Source organism: Neovison vison, chromosome 11, assembly GCF_020171115.1.
Source record: "Neovison vison isolate M4711 chromosome 11, ASM_NN_V1, whole genome shotgun sequence".
In the NCBI taxonomy this organism is placed as follows: Eukaryota; Metazoa; Chordata; class Mammalia; order Carnivora; family Mustelidae; genus Neogale; species Neogale vison.
Window position 1 is genome coordinate 39,357,939 of NC_058101.1, and position 20,235 is coordinate 39,378,173.

Below are 20,235 nucleotides of genomic sequence, written 5' to 3' on the forward strand. Positions count from 1 at the left end.
AATTTCCCATGAATATGGAATTCTGGTTATCCATAAATACTGACTTAGGGAGACAACTTTGATTGGCTCTGAATCATCTTTGTAATTTTGGTTATTTATCTTATGCAACCCTATTTTCAGCAATGACACTTTTTCTTTAGTTTTCTCTTTCTCACCCTCTGTCTCTCATCTTTTCCTTCCCACTTGTTCTCCTGCCCTCCCTTTCTCTTTCACTCTCTCTGGAAGAAAAAGAAATTAAAATAAAAAAAATTAAACTGCATACTCCTGAGATATTAATCTGATTAATATTTATCCAAAACCATAAGTCTGATCCCCATCCCCTCTCTTGCAGCCCAAACTTTCTCCATCAACCTCAGTAAAGGACAGTTTAACTTTTGGATTACTCAAAACTAAAATTATAAATTCATCTTGCTAGAATGGTCTTTTTGTATCAGCTCCTACACTCAAATTATCAGCAAATCTTGGCTCTACCTTCCCAGTATTTCTGATTCCAACAACTTTTCCCCCAAATATACCAACACCATTCACGTTCAAATTCCCATTTGTCTTATTGTTTGCAGCTATGCCCACACTAGTCTCTTTCCTCTTATCCTTGTCCTTTTCAGTTCATTCTCTATACGTTAGCTAAGGAAATTACTTTAAAATTAAAATAAGATCAGTTTACCCTTATTTTACACTTTCCAATGGTTTTCCATCTCTTGAATTGACCTATGAGAAGCTACATGTCTGGTTCTTTGCTATCTTTCTGAGTTCCTAGCAGTCTTCTACTTGCATCCTCTCCCTTAGCTGTGCTGGCTACCTTACTCCTCTTTGCTCATGTTAAACATACTCTGAGATCAGGACCCTAGCCCAAACCAGGAATCTGACACTTAAGCAACTGTGCCACCCAGGTGCCCCAGATTATATTTTTCATTGTCTAAAAACAAATCCATTTTATTTAGGAACTGCATTTCTTATCATTTTAAAGCACCGGGCATAACTTCCATATTTCATCTACTTATTAGTAAGAAAATAACAAAAAATAAATAAGTAAATATCCCAGAGATTTTGTTAAAGAAAGAGGTTCTCATTGCAACCGTCTGAGTATTTCCCAGTAAGCTAAAGTGGAAAGAAAAGATGCTGGTTGCCTCAGGTTTTAAGTCATTCATTTAGAATAGCATATGAACTAAGATAGCAGATGAGAGAAAATGAATGTAGCAACTGTAAATAGAAATACCACAATACCACAAGAGAGTTTGTCACTGTGTTTTTTGGGATCTCTATGAAATTTTGCTTTTAAATAGAGTATAGAGGAAAATACTCTCAACATCATGAAAACACAATTAGACATGGACCAGAAAATAACCTCAACAACCTGAGTTCTTTCTTATCATTGTATTATATAAAATAACAATAACAATAATAATAATAAAAATTTGGAAATTCATTTATATAGGACCTAAGAGCCTAAGTCATATCACATGGTCTGGGAACCTCATTCTCTTAGAGAAAGGACACAAAACAAAACTATGAAAAAGCAAATAAATGAAATCCATAGAAGGAAAAGAAGTAGCAGTCAGTCAAAGGAAAAATATTTTGGAATGTATCTTTAGGGTAAATACCCAGTAGTGCAATTGCTGGGTCATAGGGCAGTTCTATTTTCAACATTTTGAGGAACCTCCATGCTGTTTTCCAGAGTGGTTGCACCAGCTCGCATTCCCACCAACAGTGTAGGAGGGTTCCCCTTTCTCCGCATCCTCGCCAGCATCTGTCATTTCCTGACTTGTTGATTTTAGCCATTCTGACTGGTGTGAGGTGATATCTCATTGTGGTTTTGATTTGTATTTCCCTGATGCCGAGTGATATGGAGCACTTTTTCATGTGTCTGTTGGCCATCTGGATGTCTTCTTTGCAGAAACGTCTGTTCTGTCCTCTGCCCATTTCAATGTCCACAATAGCCAAACTATGGAAAGAACCTAGATGTCCATCAACAGATGAATGGATAAAGAAGATGTGGTATATATACACAACGGAATACTATGCAGCCATCAAAAGAAATGAAATCTTGCCATTTGCGACAACATGGATGGAACTAGAGCATATCATGCTTAGCGAAATAAGTCAAGCGGAGAAAGACAACTATCATATGATCTCCCTGATATGAGGAAGTGGTGATGCAACATGGGGGCTTAAGTGGGTAGGAGAAGAATCCATGAAACAAGATGGGATAGGGAGGGAGACAAACCATAAGTGACTCTTAATCTCATGAAACAAACTGTGGGTTGCTGGGGGGAGGGGGGTTGGGAGAAAGGAGGTAGGGTTATGGAGATTGGGGAGGGTATGTTCTTTTGGGTAAATTGGAAGGGGAGGTGAACCATGAGAGACTATGGACTCTGAAAAACCATCTGAGGGGTTTGAAGTGGCGGGGGGTGGGAGGTTGGGTTACCAGGTGGTGGGTACTATAGAGGGCACGGCTTGCATGGAGCACTGGGTGTGGTGAAAAAATAATGAATACTGTTTCTCTGAAAATAAATAAATTGGAAAAAAATATTTTGGAATGAAGTAAAATACAATTTCACATGTAATTTAAAAAAAAATAAATGACATACAAATATTAAACTCATGTCAATGATTATCAACATTATCTTGATAATCAATGATTATCAACAAGGAATTATACAACTGAAAAAGGTATTGCAAAGAACATTTTGAGTTTCTTGGTATTTAGAGGCATTAAGAAATTGTTGAAATAAGATTACTAGATTGGCTGGCTATAAACTGTTTAATGTTGTTATTTAAAATAGAGTTATTTAAAAAAATAAAATAAAATAGAGTTATTTTGGGGTGCCTGGGTGGTTCAGAGGGTTAAGCCTCTGCCTTCTGCTCAGGTCATGATCTGAAGGCCCTGGGATCAAGTCCCATATCAGGCCCTCTGCTTGGCGGGGAGCCTGCTTCCCCCTCTGTCTCTGCCTACCTCTCTGCCTACTTGTGATCTCTCTCTTTTAAATAAATAAATAAAATTATTTAAAAAATCTTAAAAAAATTTTTAAAATGGAGTTATTTTATACTTTGATGGGGGCAGCTCTGTACTTACCCCTGGAGATGGTTGGATGTCTGGTTCAGTTCTTGGCTAAAATAAGGTCCATCTTACCAACTAATCATTTGCAATGTACATTTAAAGTCTGAAACTCTTCTGGTAGCAAGGAGAGTTTGTTTGTGGATGACTCTCACCTTGTGTAAGAAGTTGGTCAACTTGGCTCAACTAAGTGACCAGAGGGACATAAAGTACATTACTGGGAACCTTTTTCTGGAGCTCTCTAAAACAAAGATTTATCATCACAATCTTGAAAATTCCATCCAAAGATGTACATCTCTGTGTAATAAAAAGGACTTCAGGGAGTGTAAGTCTTCATAGCTCTTGGACCTCCTCCAAAGGTTGCTAAACTTACTTTCTTTTGCTATCTTATGTTTCCTTTTATTACAAGCCTTGACTATATTCTCTTTTTTTTAAAGGTTCTATTTATTGGGACGCCTGTGTGGCTCAGTTGGTTAAGCAGCTGCCTTCGGCTTAGGTCATGATACCAGCGTCCTGGAATCGAGCCCCACATCGGGCTCCTTGCTTCTGCCTCTGCCTGCCATTCTGTCTGCTTGTGCTTGCTTTCTCTCTATCTCTCTCTGATAAATAAATAAAATCTTTAAAAAAAATAAATAAAAATAAAAAATAAATAAAAATAAAAAATAAAGATTCTATTTATTTATTTGACAGACAGAGATCGTAAGTAGGCAGAGAGGCAGGAGAGAGAGAGGGGGAAGCAGGCTCCCTGCTGAGCAGAAAGCCCAATGCGGGGCTTGATCCCAAGACTCTGGGATCTAGACCTGAGCCTAAGGCAGAGGTTTTAACCCATTGAGCCACCCAGGCACCGCAAGCCTTGACTATATTTTATAGAGTCCCAAGATCCCTTGCAAATATTCAAACCTCTGTGATATTTACAATTATACAGAGAAGTTAAAAATTTAAAAAAAAAATAAAAAAGAACCCAAAAGACAAAAGAACAACACCAAAAAATATGTATCCTTTGATGTTATCTTTTCTATGGGAAAGAAATTCCTGGAAACCTACTAAATAACAACCTAACATGGAAACTTTATAGTTATCTTGGCTCTAATTGGATAGTAAAAATAGCAAATCAAAAAAAAAATATATATATATTGTTCTACAGAAAGAAATAATTCTTCAGGGTGCTTGTTAAACAATTCCCTAGAATGGGATGGAATGCACATGCTGTATTTTAAATGACTTTCTTAATAATGACCAAAGTAAAATTTATATGACCTAGTAGTTACTGTATTTGTTCATTTTAAGATACTATAGTGATAATGTTTTCTTATTAATTTTTTTGATAGTGACACTTAATTTCCTTTATATTTTTAGCTACAATATAGCTAGAGATAAAATATTTATTTATTTATTTGAGAGAGAGAGAGCATGAGGAGGGGAGAGAGGCAAAGAGGGAGAAACAGGCTTCCTGCTGGGCATAGTCCAAGGCAGGGTCTTGGATCAAGACCTGAGCCAAAGGCAGATACTAAATCAACGGACTCACCCAGGCACACTTTGGAGAGTGTTATTTAAATGACACAGGTAATAATATCTAGGGCAATTTACCTGATCTGCTATAATTAAAGATATCTCAACTAGGAACTGAGAACCTATAAAGAAATTACACATTACGCTTATGCTTATCTAGATACATTTTAGCACAAGTGTATTTATCAAGGTTGAACAGTTCAGATGGCTTACCTAGTGCTGAATGAAAAAGCTCTGAGTGTCCTGATTTTTTTTTTTTTCAGTATTGAAAATAATATAGTGAGCAACCTGGGCATTCTGCTAGTCTACTATATTGCTAGAGATAAAAGGGGGAAAAGATTAATATGGAAGCTTAATGTGGAGTTAAGGAAAGGGAATTTTCTTTCAGAGTTTCCATACTCTATATACTTCTATATATAGACATAGGCATACACATTATACATATATGAACCTATATGGAGGGTCTGCATTTGTTTGTCATTTAATAAAATACAAAATTTAAGATATAAGATACATCTAATATATGTCCACACAGCTTCCAATAGTGAAAGTTGGACACTCAACACAAGGTAGCAGTATGAATTTAAAAAGTAAGAAAAATCTTAGCTCATAAATAAAATGACATTGCTAGTGTGAGATGTCTTTTCAAAACGCACTATTTTTAAGGGAGATTCAAAGTTGATTTATACATAGCATTGATGGAAAGCAATCTCCAACAATTCAGTTAGTTCCTAGAGTGATATGTGATCTAATCACATAAAAATCTTATATACAAGTATATACATATTATAAAATATTTTACTATAACTGATTCTCACAGAATTATTTTTTATATAATTTTAATATAGACTGCCATTTTTTAAATAAAAATGCAAAATATGAACTTTGATATAAGAGATTTTAAAGGTCATAGTTTATTTCACAAGATATATTTTGAATATAATTTCAAGCTTTTCTTTTATAAAATTATGTGGATAGAAAGTATTTATCTCCATGTGCACTGTATTATAAAAAGAATATATTATTATTTAGTTTGCTGATTTTTTTCTTATGTTTTAGCTTTCATAATTATGACTAGTTATTTCAGAAGTTGCCAGAATTTAACTACCCGTTTTGTTGCTAATGGCATAGAGATCTAACAGTCCATAGTTAACTTTGTTCTATCTTGAATATTTTTAAAGGATTTGCATAAAAGCCTAGTCAGACATTTCTTGCAGAATCAAAGATTGATTTTTAAACTTTAATTTAAAGAGAAATAGCTTAGTTAGAAAATGTATCCTGTTTAAACTCTCTGGAGATTTTATTACAATAATTATAGACTCTGGTTTTTTTTTTTGGTATATTCATCTCTAAAATTAAATTCTTTGTAATTAAGTGAAAGTGTTGTGCTATGGTGTTTTCTAACTGTAAAAACAATCAGGTTTCAAAGAATGAAGTACCTCATTAGAGCTAAAATATAATGATCACCTGAGTATTTTTCCAACAAACTAATTTTGCTTTACAGTTATAACTTACCACATTTATTGTGATATCTTTATCACATAATGAAAAGTAAGTATTTATATGCTTATTGCTGACAAGTTGGAAAATGAGCAGGAGCTCATAGTCCTACTGTGGAGATGTCTTAGAGGTCAGAGGAAAATGTAGAGACTATGAAGAATTACAGTAAAGCCAGTGAGAAATATCTGAGAAAAGAGAAGGCACTTTTAAACAATATTTTATTTTTTGTCAGAGAGAGAGAGAACAAGTAGGCAGAGTGTCCGGCAGAGACAGAGAGAGAAAAACAGGCTCCCTGCTGAGCAAGGAGCCTGATGCAGGACTCGATCACAGGCCCTTCCATGTTGCTACAAAAGTTGGGTATTCATCCTTTCGCCCTACTAACATGGCCTGAGCTGAAGGCAGCCCCTTAAGGAACTGAGCCACCCAGGCGTCCCAAGAGAAGGCAATTTGATGCAATGAAGAAAGGAACTGGCAGGTACGCCTGGGTGGCTCAGTGGGTTAAAGCCTCTGCCTTCAGCTCAGGTCATGATCCCAGAGTCCTGGGATCAAGCCCCGCATTGGGCTCTCTGCTCCGCCTGCTTCTCTCTTTGCCTGCCTCTCTGCCTACTTGTGATCTCTGCCTGTCAAATAAATAAATAAAATATTAAAAAAAAGAAAAGAAAAAGAAAAGAAAGGAACTGGCAGAGCTGAAAAGAGCCAGTCTCTAGAGTTGAGGGACAGATGAGGTAATGACCAGAAATTTGATTTTTTTTTTTTCCCTCAGATGCAGACACATTCTCCTGTATAAATTATTGTGCACTCGCCACTGCAGAACAGAAAATTATTACTACCAGAGCCATATTGTAGGTTACATCTGGGTGAGTCAAAATCCTAGTTACTCTGGATATGGAGTCAATGACTACAGGTAAAGGCAAGTCTGAGAGTATCCTTTTCATTCACTTCTCAACATTCTTCAGCTGAGTGACAACACAGGAGGAAAGCTTTCAGAAAGATGAAGAGAATAAGCAGAAGGCAGAAAGAGCTGTCTTAAAGGTCAAGTTTCTGATGTTCTCTAAGTACTTATTATTAACAAAAACAAAACAAAAGTAAACAAAATAACCTGATAACTTAATGAAAAATAAATTCATAGACAAGAAAGAGATTTTTTTCTTGTTCTAGTATGGTAATGTAAACTCAAAGAACACATTCTCCCAATTAATTAAAACTTAAAACTTCGGACAAAATAAAACAAATGAGACTTAAATGTCAATCAAAGCTGGCAGATTTTGGAAGTTTGTTAACGTTGTTAACTTAGAGAAGTAATTCTCAGTGGGAAGTTTTCTTTCTTTCTTTTTTTTTTTTTTAAATGTGTCGTGGGCTCCACTCTAATGGTTCTTCTTTTAAAAAGACAGATTTATTGAGGTATGATTGATATACAAAGAAATGCACGTACTTAGTGAGTATAATTTGATGAGTCGGAAATATGTAAATAACCATAATACTATCACCACAATAAAGATACTAAACATACCCAAAACTTCCCATAGTTTCCTATTTATTTTGCTTTTTTGTTTATTTGTTTTTAGGTAAGAATACTCGAGATGTGTCCTCAGATTTTGAAGTGTGCAATCCCATATTGCTAACTATAGGCACAATGTTGTTCAACAGATCTTCTTACATAGCTAAAGCTTTATACCATTTGAGTAATAGCTCCTTGTTCCCCCCACCCCCAGCATGTGGAAACCAGGATTATATCCTCTCCTTCCAAAAGTTTAATTTCTTTAGATATCTCAAATAAGAATCTGTCTTTCGTGTCAGTTTATTTTACTTAAACTAATGTCCTCCAGATTCATTCATGTTGTTGAAAATGGCAGGATTTCCTTCTTTTTCTTAAGGCCAAATCATACTGCATTGTATGTATGTATATACCAAATTATCTTTATCCATTTGTCTGTCAATAGATATAGGTTATTTCTATATCTTGGCTATTGTGAATAGTGCTGCAGTAAACATAGGGATGCAGATATATTTTGAGATTCTAGTTTCCAGTTTTTTGAATATATACTCAGGAGTGAGATTGTTGTTAGTTCTATTTTTAATTTTTAAGAAATATCTATATTTGTTTTCTATAACTGCTGCACCATTTTACATTCTCATCAACAGTATACAAGACTACCAAGTTCTCCACAATCTTGTGAATATTTCTTGTCTTTTGTTCTTTTAATAATACCTGTCTAAACAGATGTGAAATACGATATCATTGTTTTGATTTGCATTTTTCTGATAATTAATTATGTTGGACATCTTGTAATATTCCTATTTGTCATTTGCATGTTTTTTTTGGAATACACTGTACACTGAAACTACAATGTACACTGAAAACTACAAGACAGTGGACAAGAGAACTCAGAGAAGAGAAATTGTTATCAGCACATGTAAAGGTAAAAGGATATTTTGATATTTAAAGAAAATCATTAAAAAAAGGAGGATATGAATCTCAGAATTGAAAAAAGAGCAACTGAATTGGTAAATAAGTGAATGAATCCTAAAAGCTATTTTTTCTCTTAAGTACTTTAAAGTATATATGATTATTAATTAAAAATATAACATCATCTGAGGGGTTATCAATATATTTAAATATTACATATTTGGAAACTATTACAGAGTTTTAGTGAAGGTAGTGGGAAGGGGCGATTTGATTGTGTTTCTACACCTTACATGAAGTAGTAAAATATCTATCCTAAGTAGACTGTGAAAAGTTTGAAAAGTTAGATATGTATGTTGTAATACTTAAAGCAATTATTAAAAAAATACAAAGAAATGACAACAAAAATCAATAGATAAAATAAAATACTAACAATACTAAAATACTTAGAGAAACAGAATATGAGAAACAAATGATCAAAACAGAGAGAGAAAAAAATAGTAATAAAAATGGTAAACCCAAATCTAATCATACTGATAACTATATTGAATATTAGTTATTAAAAACTTTAATTTTTGTAGAGCAGTTTTAGGTTCCTAACAAAGTTGAGAAGATGTAGAGATTTCAAATATACCCCCTGTCTCCATGCATGCATAGCCTTTTCTATTATGAAGATAGCACATCAACAATGTAGTAGAACTGTTACAATTGATGAATCTACATTTACACATAATAATCACCCAAAGTATATAATTTATATAGGGTTAACTCTTGGTGTTGTTTATTTTATGGGTTTAGACATCTGCACAATGGTGTGTGCCCATCATTATAGTATAATACAGAGTTTCACTGAGCTAAAAATCCTGTGTTCTGCTTACTCATCTTCCCTCCCCCACAACTTCTGGCAACCATTGATCTGTTTATTGTCTCTATAGGTTTGTCTTTTCCAGAATGTGATATAGTTGGAATCACAGAGTATGCGGCCTTTTCAGATTGGCTCCCATAACTTAGTAATATACATGTAAGGTTCTTTAATGTGTTTTTATTGTTTGATAGCTCATAATGCTGAGTAATATTTCATCATCTGGATATGCCACAATTTATTTATCCATTCACCTACTGAAGAATATCTTGATAGCTTCAAAGTTTGGATTATAAATAAAGCTGCTCTAAACCTCTGGACGCAGTTTTTGATGTTATCAGTGTTCAGAATTTTGGCTTTTGTAATAAATATTTAGCAAAATGTTAACTTTTTAGATTTTTAAAAAATTTTAGATTTTTTAGATTTGAAATAAAAACAGATTGACTAAATGAATAAAAAGCATGACTTAATTATAATTTATTTAATTAATGTGGAGAAATTGGAACTCTTGTATTTTCTGATGGGAATGTAAAATGGAGAATAGTTTGGCAGATTCTCAAGATAACAGCAAAGTGCTACAGTGTGTCTCAGCAGCTGTTCTTCTAGGCAAATCTAAGAGAAATGCAAATATATCCACACAAAAACATTAATGTTCATACCATCATTATTCATAACAGCCAAAATGGAAACAATCAAAACGTCCTTCAGCTGATAAATAGGTAAATACAATGTGACATTTTAATACAGCACATGCAGCAATAAGGATGAACTCTAGAAGCTTTATTCTAAATGAGAAAAATCCAGTCATAAAAGATCATATCTCTACAATCCCACTTTTCTGAAATACCCCGTATAAGTAAGTCTACAGAGACAGAAAGCATATTAGTGGGTGCCTGCGGCTTACACAGAGGGGAGGTTGCAGAATTGGTGGAGTGACTGATATTGGGCACAGAGTTTTTGACATGATAAAATGTTCTGAAATTGTAGTGATAGGACACAACTCTGTGAATGCACTAAAAGCCATTGCATGTACACTCTAAATTGATGAATTGCATGGTATATGAATTATATGTTAATATCTGTTTAAAAAATAAATGCACTGGGCACCTGGGTGGCTCAGTGGGTTATAGCCTCTGCCTTCAGCTCAGGTCATGATCTCAGGTTCCTGGGATTGAGCCCTGCATCGGGCTCTCTACTCCTCGAGGAGCCTGCTTCCTCCTCTCTCTCTCTCTACCTGCCTCTCTGCCTACTTGTGATCTCTCTGTGTCAAATAAATAAAATCTTAAAAAAAAAAATGCACTGAAAGCAAACAATAAAAACCTGAAGTGCAGAGGGCACCTGGCTGGCTCATCAGAAGAGCATGGGATTCTTGCTCTCAGGATCATGAGTTTGAGCCCCACATTGGGTGTAGAGATTACTTAAATATAAATAACTAAATAAACTTAAAAAACGTTGAAGTTTCTGTGACATAAATTATTTGGTCTAATTAATGACAATCTGATATGACTATTGGCAAACTAGACTCCATGCAATAACTTAGGAGATCTGCAAAATAATAGTACTTCATGCTTGGTATGAGGGACTTTGCATTTATACTTCAATGGAAACTCACAGTTCCAAACATCAATATTCCTTATTAACATTTGGAAGACGATTGAGTTTTAGATGTGCTATCATTCATATTATGACTTTTTTGTCACTGATTTCCTAGGGCTATCTATATAATAAGTGGTACTCAAATCCTAGTTTTATCAATATTAAGGCATTTCCTGAATGAGTAAATATATATTTACACTTCATAATTTCCTTTGTTGTAATTTAAAATACAGGAACATTGAGTTGAACTGAAACTAGATCCTCTTTATCAGGCTTCACAGTGGAGGTATATAAATTATGTGTATAGCACCTTTGACAGCAGTAATTTTTTTTCAATAATTCAGTGTAGCATACTAGTTTAGAAGCAGCATATTTATTGCTAGACATCTCCAAATATTTAATTTCTCCTTATGTTGAAGCAACTACAGTCCTATAAATCTCATACAAGCAGCTCCCATCTGCTATCTAAAGCAAAAATTACATGTCTACTCTCAGTTCTACAGTAGAAAGCCTCTAACATTTGTAGGTAAATAAAATGTCCTTATTTTTTTTATTTTCTAGAGTAAACGCATCATTCAAAAATATTACTCATATAAAGTGTTTTTATACACCTAAATATCAATTTAAAATCCCCATGGACTACAGTCATTTATTTATTCATTCTTGCATTTACTAAGTAATCTATCCATCTCTCCCACTATGATTTCCTCCTAATAGCCAGCCATCATACATGCATTGATAGAGCTTCAACAAAAATCCAGGTTAACTGAGTAACTACACTAATTAAAGGGAGTTCAAGATAGGTGATCCACAGTAATTTTTCTTTTAAGAAAAGGGGCTGCTTTATAAGTGATTTCTGGTCTTATTGCTTTCCTTGGAATATTTTGACATTAACATTCAAATGTTTATCAACTTCTAATTCTGAGTAATTATATGATTAAGAGTTAACATGCATTTATAAACTAGACATCTAGAAAGTTTGGGCCAAATATAAAAATAGAGACAAAGATGATACATTTATAACAGATTTAATGATTATTTATAATAAATTAATAAAGTCATATAATTGGCATAAAGAAAAAACATAAATACCTATGAATTTATCTTGAAAAATAGCCCTCTCTGATATCTGTGTAGTCTATGCTTCTGTTAATTGTTTATATATATGTTAAGACTTAGTTTTATTTTTCTTCACTTTAAGGTTGGAAGATTTCAACAAATATAACACATAGAAGATATAAGAATAAAAGATTTAGGTAGAACAAATATAAAAAATGGGAAAATAAGTATCATAAATTTCTATGTTTCTATTACTAAGCTTTAATAATAATCAATTCATGGTTAATAAATATAGTTTTATACATACCTAGCCCACTAAACCTCCAATATCATATTGTTTCACCTATAAGGATTTTAGTGTGTATTTCTAAAAGCTAAGAACCTTAAAAATAGTAACCACAGTAACACTGTCATAATTAAAAAAATAATACCTTTTATATCATAAAATATTTTATACTCAAATACACATGCAAATGTGCTTGTAAAATATTTTCATGTTTTTGAATTTATTATTTTTTAAAATTTGAATCAGGTTCAAAATTAAATCTGAAATTGCTCTTGGATGATAAGTCTCTTTAGGCTCTTGTAATACACAGATTCCTCCTTTCTCATTTTTCTTTTTCTTAAATATAAATAAGTAAATAAACTTAAAAAACGTTATTTGATGAAGAAGCTAGGTTATTTCTCATATAGTGTTACCATGACCACAACCTCTTGTTTCTCTAAGTTTACTATGAATTGCAACTGATCAATATTTGATTTTGATATAGGAAGGTATATAGTTATTATGATTTATATAATTAAACTGTATTTAATGTGCACATGTGATTATAAGTATTTTATTTAAAACACATTTGAATTGTGATTCAGTGTCCAAAATTGATTCTTCAACTGAAATAATTATACTTTGTCCTTGAATATTTTTCTGTAGATCTGTGGCTTCTAGTTATTTAGAAAGAAAGAAAGAAAGAGAAAAACGAACAAAAAAACACATACTTTGGGGGGAAAAAGGATTCCTGAAGACATAGCAGCTGGATTTAAATTCCCTTTTGAGTAATATATTATAATAATTTAAGTGTATGTACATTTACTCATTTTCTAATTAAGCATCACTTAAGCAAATAGACACATTATACTCTCTACTGTCTAATTATCAATAGTTAGACACTTAAATAAATTGTTTATAAAATAATCTCCCTGATTTAACCTGAAATGATTCACAGTAGCCAATAAAATTTGGAGAAATTCTTTTTTTTTAATTCTTTTTTTTAATTAAATTTATTTATTTTCAGCATAACAGTATTCATTATTTTTCACCCCACCCAGTGCTCCATGCAATCCATGCCCTCAATAATACCCACCACCTGGTACCCCAACCTCCCACCCCCCGCCACTTCAAACCCCTCAGATTGTTTTTCAGAGTCCATAGTCTCTCATGATTCACCTCCCCTTCCAATTTCCCCCAACTCTCTTCTCCTCTCTAACTCCCCATGTCCTCCATGCTATTTGTTATGCTCCACAAATATGTGAAACCATACGATAATTGACTCTCTCTGCTTGACTTATTTCACTCAGCATAATCTCTTCATAATTCTATTCATAGTATGAAAATACAATCAGTTCAAGGGAAAATTAAGAAATTCAGTTGAAATGGTGCCTGGGTAACTCAGTTGGTTAAGTATCTGACTCTTGATTTTAGTTCAGGTCCTGATCTCAGAGTCATGAACTCAACGTTGTGAGATCAAACCCCATCAGGGTCTCCACTGGTTGAGGAGCCTGCTAAAGATTCTCTCTCCCTCTCCCTCTGCCTCTCCCCCCAAATCCTCTCTCCCTCTTAAAAAAAAAAAAAAAAAAGTTACATTGAAGATCCTTCTTTATACTGATCTTCATTCTGTCAAATGGTAGGTAAACATATTATCATTATTATTAATTACATGAAATACATTATAGCAACATTAGAAAGAAAATAAAAATAAATATCCTTTGGTTCCACTCCATGGTTAATCAAAGCTTTCTTCCAATTTTTTTTTTAGTCTTTTTATACATGTAAAATATTAATTATGCATTACCTCAAACTTGGCAAATCTGGATTTCTGTAGTCTGCATTTTTAATTTAATATTATATCATTAGTAGGGTTGACAGTATAGCTGTAACTAAGAGCTTTGAATTCAGGATTAAAAATATGATCTTGTGGCTTAAAACTTCTGGATCTGGAGTTTCTCATTGAAAAATAAAAATAAAAATATTATCTTATAGTAAACTACTAAACTATACATAATGGATGTGGTAAGTAGTGGATGAAAATAAGCACTAAGTAAATTATAGCTTCTAAAATACTATTATGTTTATTTTATTGTTATGTTTATTGTTATCAAAATCAAAAGTTGAGAAAATATTATTTTGAATGAGTTAATATACTACACTATGCTTAATCATGCCCCTTAATCAACCCTGGTTTTTTGTTTGTTTGTTTGTTTGTTTTGTTTTGTTTTGTTTTTTAAGATTGTATCTCTAAGTAATCTCTTTACCCAACACAGGGTTTGAACCTACAGCCCCACGATCAAATTCTGTAATAAATCATTTTTAACCTTCTCTCACTGAAACATCCAATGTAGTATCTTAGTCAACAACTTTTGACAAATTAACAAACCCACCTTTGTTGAACTACCTGTGTCCTTGTGGGTTTTGGCCAAAATGTATTGACAGAGTCCTCTGAACTGCATTGTCCATCAGGGGCAGCGTTTGCTATATCCTTGGTATCTTCTCCGAGCCATTCTTTCGTGTAGTAGCCAAATTGAAAAATCATAAAGTCATAATCTCCCTTGAGTGCACCACTTCCTCTGCAGCTTCTTCAAATGTTGACAGGATTTTCTTCCTCAGTATTCATGTCAGTGAGTTTTGAGTTGAAAAGTTATCTCATGGCTCCATATTGTTACTTGCAGACAATTCTTCCCGCCTCCATTATTCTCCTCCAGTCACGTATTTATCACATCCACTCTATGTCATTGTTACCACTAACTGCTAAACCCTGAATCCTCCTATACTCCTTACAAAATTTTCATTTTCTGGGTCACCGTCACTATTTGCAATATTTCTGTCTTTAGTTTTAAGCTACTTCCATACTTACATGAATGGTTTCCCTCAAAACTGAGGTCTCTCAAGTCCCTCAAATGTCTCTTTTCCATGAATTTCGTTTTCTATGTATCTCGGCTTCTTGCTCCCAGGATCATGATCTAGACCTTATTATTACTGTAATCTCAACTTCAGGCACTCTGCTCTCAGACCACTGTCTTTTATCTTTCTAGTCATTGTCTGTAGTACGGTACCACTCTCAAACTATGCTGGACTGTGCTTGGAGAAAACAGATGACCAAACTGAATATCCTCAGATTAATGCAATGGCCAAGAACTTCAAGTGGACTCTTCATGCTGCTAGACAGTCATCATATATAATCTTCTTCTTCTTTTTTTTTAAGATTTTATTTATTTATTTGACAGAGATTACAAGTAGGCAGAGAGGCAGGCAGAGAGAGAAGAGGGGAAGCAGGTTCCCTTCTGAGCAGAGAGCCTGATGTGGGGTTAGATCCCAGCACCCTGGGATCATGACCTGAGCCGAAGGCAAAGGCTTTAACCCACTGAGCCACCCAGGTGCCCCTATCATATATAGTCTTAAACCATCCTCACTCCAACTTCCTAGAAAATTATTTTGCATTTCCTTTTCTCCTAAGACTGTAAACACCTTTCCCCCATACTCACCTCCAGCTGATGCTGTTCTTTTAGTTACTAAAACAATGGAAAGAATCAGAGGGAATCTTCAAAGACCAAGTGTGTGTGTGTGTGTGTGTGTGTGTGTGTGTGTTTCCTGTGTAATAAATTGCCACAAACTTAGTGCCTTAAAGCAGCAAACATATTGTCTGACAGGCTCTGTGGCTCAGAAATCTGGGCATGGTTTAGCTGCATGATCTGCTTCAGGGTCTCTCACAAGGCTATGCTTGTGTCAGCCAGTGCTGAGGTATCATCTAAGGCTTTTTTGGGGAGAGATCCATCTCCAAGCTCACATGGTTGTCGACAGGGTTCAGTTTCTCAAGGATTCTCAGCTTGAGGGTCTTAGTTCCTTGCTAGCTGTCAATCTGAGGTCACCTTCAACTTTTCTGCTGGGCCTTACTATGTGATGTCTGATGTAATCAAAACCAGCAAGGGAGAGAATCAATGTTTTAGCAGCTTTAACAATCTTATGGAATCTTACAATCATGGAAGTGACATCCCATTATCTTTGCTACATTTTACTGATGAAAATTAAATCACAAGTTGTGCCTACATCTATTAAGGAACATTATATAAGGCCATAGATTTCAGACAGCAATTATATTTGTGGGCTATGAGAGTTTATTTGTTACTAATCACAAACATCATTTCTACCTACCCAAGAGAAGCTATACTCCTCTTCCAAAAATTTTCTTTATTTCTTTTTCCAGCTATCAAACCATTTATGTTCTCCATTTTACAATAAAACTTGAAATTTTTATCTTTACTTACTGTCTCTAATGTTTCCCTTCATTTTCTTTTAAACCCATCCTAATTACGATTACACTCAATTCTTCAGTGAATTTGCCCCCCATCAAAGTCACCTATTATCCACACGCTGCTAAATTCAATGGTAAATTTTAATTCCTCGTTTTATTGATTCAGCAACAGTATTTGATATGGTAGATGGTCAGCTTCCCCGAAACATTTTTAAAAACATTCTTAAGATTTCATATACTCTTGGCTTTTCTCCTTCCTCACCAAATACTCCTTCCCAGTCTCTCCTGGTATTTTCTCTCCTCCAACCTTACATGTTCATTTGTAGCAAAATCTTTATGCTGTTATTTACACCTCGTCTCCTCTTCTTGTCATCTGAGGTTATGATATTAATAATGCCAAGAATGTGCTTAGGTCTCCTATATAATCTTTACAGTCTGAATTACTCTTTTGAAAAGCAGACTTGGATATTCAACAGCTTACTTAGCATCATCATTTGCATACCTAATAGAGATTTTTTAACTCTCTGTGTCTGAGACTACAGTCCTGATCTCTTCACCCTACTTCATTCTAAAAATCAGCCAGCTCCCCCACCTGAATGGAAAGCAAATAATTTTTGCAGTCATTCTTTGAGTTCTAGATCTGTCCCATTCCTTCATATCCTATATCCAATCATTTAGAAAATCCTAGTGGTTCTGGGTGCCAGACTGGCTCATTTGGAAGGGCTTGTGACTCTTGATCTCAGGATTGTCAGTTTGAGCCCCGCACTGGGTGTAGAGATTTCTAAAATAAATAAATAACTTTAAAAAAAAAGAAAATCCTATTTGCCCTACTTTCAAAATTTGGACATTTTCACCATCTCTACTGCAATCTTCCTGGCTTATGCTATTACCATCTTTGATCTAGATTAATTCACTAGCTTCATAACTGTTTCCCCTCTCATATTTACAGCCTGACACAGCCAAGAGAATATGCCTTTAATATATAAAGCAGATCATACTGCTTTTAAAATCAGTGCAAGTGCTACCTGTTCCACTCAGAGTAAAAACCAATGTCTTCAGAATGCCTCGGAGATCTCACATCTTGCCTTTTGCCTCACAGGTATGATACATGGAGATCTCACATCTTGCCTTTTGCCTCACAGGTATGATACATAATAATCTCTTCTTATTCTGTAAGCTCTGGTGATACTGAACCTCCTGGTTATTCCTAGAGAAAACCTTAGTGCCTTTGCATTGACTAATGCCTCCATTTGGGATAATTCTCTCCCAATATTTACCTGGCTCACTTTCAAGACTCTCTTCAAATCTCAATTTCTCAGCAAGGCCTATCCCAGTAGTCTGTTTAATATTGCAACCTGCTTCCAGCTCTGCTCACATACATGAGCTGCCTTCCTCTATTTTATGTTCCCCCCAGTAGAATTTACAACCTTCTAACAAAGTATCTAATTTGTTTATTATGTTTAGTACATGACTCCACCCAAAAGAATGTTAGCTCTAAGAGAGCAGATGGTTTTCTTTTTTGATCACTTGTGTTTTGCAAGCACCTGATATGGTACTGGACACATAGTAGTCATTCAAAAATATGTCTGTCCATTGAGTGAACAAATAAATGAGCAAATGCATGAACCATTTTTGAGTAATGAGATTAGATTCTCTGAATTAAATTTGAAGTACTCTTGTCTTCTGATTTCACAGAAAAGGCAAGGATTATCAAGAGACCAAGTTGCCCCCACCCCCAACTTCACTCATCTGGGAATTAAGTGATCCTTTAATGTTTCCTACACTTCACTTTTAAGAAAAGCCCTCACCATTAAAGGAGATTTATTTTGACTTAAATTAAAAAAAAAAAAAAGAAGAAGGAAAAACTGCAACAAGTTTTGCCTATGTTTTCCATACAGCTAAGGTAGACTTTAACAAATAGATGTTATCCTAAGAATTATTTAAATGCATGTGCAGTGAAATCTGATCTTATACTAGGTTCCTGGGAAAACAAATCTAAGTAAAATGGTAGAATGAAGATGTGACCTTCATTGTGGAGTACAGTCTTGGTGAGACAAAGGAAGGAGAGAAGCAAATATAAAATAACAAGTGCAGCTGTGTTTTACATGATGTCTTTTCATATCACCTACTGTTTTATGGAATAGTATGTTCAGAGTAGAAAGAAAGCATAATTATCTATTTTCTCTCTTCTCCTATGGTTCAAAGTTTACCCCACAGGGTGCCAATCTAGGCACTGGGGCATTCTGCTTTTTTGGTTAGTTGCCACGGAAACCACACCTCAGGCCAGCCATGGTTAAGTCTCTGAGGCTTGTGCCAGGAACACTCAGCCTCTTGCTTTGTCTTTTAGTCTTGCAGGCCATGTTGGGGAGGTGTATGTGGGATCAGTTTGCTGAAATATACAGTGAGTGAACACTTCAGGGTCCCCACCTTCAGTGACAAAAAAGAGGCAGAAAGCACATACCAAGGAATGGCCACTTGTTTCCATATGTGTCAGGTGTTGTAGCAGACCTCAAGACACTGCCACAACTGTAAGACCACTGTCATGTATTGATGATGAAGCTCAAAACATTCCATCTGCAGCCTGTAAAAATTCTTCAGGTCCAGGCAGTCATCCTGGCAGATCATCAGTAGCATTGAGCAGAAAATCATTGCTATGTAAATCCAGAGAACTACCTAGAAAGGATCCAGTGCATTTCATCAACTAAAAGTTTCCACGCTCATTCTCATAATTCTATCTGAGGGCCTGGGCTGGTTACAGGGCATTTAATTATTTTGAACATGTTTATATTTAGATATCTATATTAATTTTGTCAATTCTTTCAATATTTCTTAGAGTACTCTGTCACTTTGGTTTAGATAACAATGAAAATATTATTCAAGAATTGTCAAGTTCATGTGCAACAAATACCAGAGTCACCTTAACCAGATTACCTTATTTCCTCAACTCTAAGTTCACACTCTTGGAAAAATTATCAAATTAGGCAAAAATGAGATGAAAATCCTGTACAAGGTGATGAACTCAGTATAAAATATATTTCATGTAGTTGAGGCACCTGGGTGGCTCAGTTATTAAGTGGAGACTTTAGCTGAGCCTTTAGCTCAGCTGATGATCCCAGGGTCCTGGGATCGAGCTGCACATCGAGCTCCCTGCTTGGAGGGAAGCCTGCTTCTCCCTCTCCCACTCCGACTGTTTGTGTTCCCTCTCTTGCCGTGTGTGTCTCTCTCTGTCAAATAAATAAATGACACATTTAAATAATATAAAATAAAACACATTTCATGCATTTAAATCTTTTTTTTTTTATCATGCATTTAAACTTTAAACCCGATTTATAGCCCTTTGGAATTATTGTACTCCTACATACATTATTATGAACTCCTATGTTTTGTTGCCCCAGTTGCGCTAGAATCTTTGATTTTGTGCTTCCTGGTATCCATGCATAAATTATGCAAAATTTGATGGTGCTTCTCAATGTAATTATGATTTGGAAATGCTAAAATTCATGGTTCTTCTTTGGCATTTGCCTACCCTAGGCCACTGCTTAACTCTGGACCTCTAGTTTTCATGTTTACCATTCTTTAATGCGGTTTCTATGAAAAATATGCCTGTTAGAAATATAAAAATTGGTAATTTTTTGAAGTTTATCATCTACTATAGAAGACAGAGAAGAGAATAAACTTAATAAAAGTGCTAATTATGTTCATGAAAGCATGTGTTGAGTGCCTTAGA

At 34.7% G+C, this 20,235-nt stretch overlaps 1 pseudogene; it reads left to right on the forward strand.

Annotated features, from left to right (window-relative positions):
* The first annotated feature begins 6,519 nt into the window (after positions 1 to 6,519).
* The window catches only part of LOC122890211, a 30,620-nt pseudogene continuing 16,904 nt past the window's right edge, over positions 6,520 to 20,235 (forward strand).